Source organism: Rhea americana, unplaced genomic scaffold, assembly GCF_003343005.1.
Source record: "Rhea americana isolate MKP2758 unplaced genomic scaffold, rheAme1 scaffold_131, whole genome shotgun sequence".
Lineage (NCBI taxonomy): Eukaryota > Metazoa > Chordata > Aves > Rheiformes > Rheidae > Rhea > Rhea americana.
This window is the reverse complement of record NW_028185384.1, coordinates 2,286,125-2,288,139: the sequence shown is the minus strand read 5'-3', so window position 1 is coordinate 2,288,139 and position 2,015 is coordinate 2,286,125. Positions and strand designations below refer to the sequence as shown.

Below are 2,015 nucleotides of genomic sequence, written 5' to 3'. Positions count from 1 at the left end.
TGGGCAGGTGTAGTTGCCCCCAGGGTGGTGTACCATGGCTGTACAACACATTGCAGCAGGTGTAGCATGCCAGAGAAGCCTGTGTGGCGTGTGAGTGCTACAGTGCACGCAGCTACACGGCACACTGTGGCCTTTAAAAACACCCCCCTGCACAGTGTGACCCCGCACCAGAGCAAACGGCGAATGGCACCGTACCATCGCGCCAGCCCCARGCTCCCGAGCCGGGCATGGAAGAGCTGCCGAGTTCAGCATCAGGCCCTTGCACCCCACAGCAGTCGAGTGTGTACCCGGAGGAAACGAGAGTGCGCAGACACCCCGGGCTGTGCTGGGCCTGTGGGAGTACCGTCTCTAGAGCTGACTGGGTGCACGTATGTTATTTAGGTGTCAATTGTTACAACAGGCAAATCTGGGCAGTTTGTACAGCTGTAGTATGTAACACAGTAATACAGAGGTTTATAAGAAATCCTTCGGGGTATTCATTTACAAAGGCTTCCAGGATACAGCGTCCAAAACAGCGATAGAAGAAATGAGTTTCAGTGACAAAGCATCATCTTAGGTGCGAGGGGGTGATAGACGGTCCTTCCCTCGGACCTCTTCTCCCCGGCGTGGTGGGACTGGAGCAGCTGAACGACGGCTTGTTGCAGGAAGAGGCTCAGAACAGGAAAGACAACCGCGGGAGTTCAGAAACAAAACGTGTGGGGGGAAAAACAGCTCTGTTCGTTGATGGCGACATGCTCGTTATGTCTTTTTTTTTTTTTAAAAAGGCAGTATTTCACGCCAGGCAGCCTCGCTCGCGGTGCGTGGATGCGCCGCGGCGCCTCGGACGCGAAGGAGGGTGCGGTACCGGCAGCGGCCGGCGGGAGGCGGTGCGGTACCGGCAGGGGCCGGCGGTCGGTACCGGTCGGTACCGGCGGGAGGCGGTGCGGTAGCCGCAGCGGCGGCTGCGGAGTTCGGGGCGGAGACACAAAAGGGGGCGCGGGGGTGCAAAAGGCGTCGGGGTTTTGCTCAAAAAGAGCCCGCGTCTCTCTGTGTTGCCCAGGCTACGCTGCAGTGGCTATTCACAGGCGCGATCCCACTACTGACCGGCACGGGAGTTTTGACCTGCTCCGTTTCCGACCTGGGCCGGTTCACCCCTCCTTAGGCAACCTGGTGACCCCGAGCTCCCCGGGGATCACCATATTGATGCCGGCCTTAGCGCGGACACCCGCTCGGCATAGCGCACTGCAGCCCAGAACTCCTGGGCTCAAGCGATCCGGCGGGCTCAGCCTCCCGAGTAGCTGGGACTACAGGCGCGCGCCACCGCGCCCGGCGCCGGCCCAGCCGCTGCGCGACGCCCAAGGGCCCGCCGGCGGCGGCCCACGCGAGGCCTCCCCCGCGCCCTCCCGCTGCCGCTGCTCGGTCCCTCTGCTGAGATCTGCCCCAGGAAACGGGAGAGCCCTCCTCCACGGCCGCTTGGTTTCTCATGCAAACAGCAATTTGGGGTTTTGCCGCGCTGCAAGGTCTAGCTGGGGGGTTGAGGAGCATCGGGGCTTCTCTTTGATCAAGGGGTTCACGTAAGAGAGTGTTTCTGGGCTCTCGTCCTCCCCTTTTAGAGCTCCCCTATTTATTCCTCTATTTAACTCCTCTAGCGACTCCTCTGTCCCTCTCTTTCCCTCCGTTTCCAGTTCCGATAGCCTGAACAAGCAAAAGGAAACTGGGTCCCGCTGTCTCACCCAGGCTGAGCCACGGGGACTATTCACAGGCGCTGTCCCGCTACTGATCAGCACAGGAGCTTTGACCTGCTCCGTTCCCGACCTGGGCCGGTTCACCCCTCCTTAGGCGACCTGGGGCCCCCCGGCTCCCCGGGGAACACCATATCGATGCTGAGCTTAGCGCGGACGCCCGCTCGCCATAGCGCGCCGCAGCCCAGAACCCCCGGGCTCAAGCTGTCCACCAGTTTCAGCCTCCCAGGAGCTTGGATTACAGGCACCAGCCACCGTGCCCGGCTGTTTTTCAAGTCTTTTTCCACCCATCTT

The 2,015-nt window shown here is 61.0% G+C and overlaps 2 non-coding genes across 2 annotated transcripts; both read right to left on the bottom strand.

Annotated features, from left to right (window-relative positions):
* Positions 1-1,010: 1,010 nt before the first annotated feature.
* LOC146599840 (signal recognition particle RNA) lies at positions 1,011-1,310 on the bottom strand. Its single transcript, XR_014894921.1, has one exon.
* Positions 1,311-1,687: 377 nt separating this feature from the next.
* Positions 1,688-1,986, bottom strand: LOC146599839 (signal recognition particle RNA). The gene has a single exon (XR_014894924.1).
* Positions 1,987-2,015: the final 29 nt, after the last annotated feature.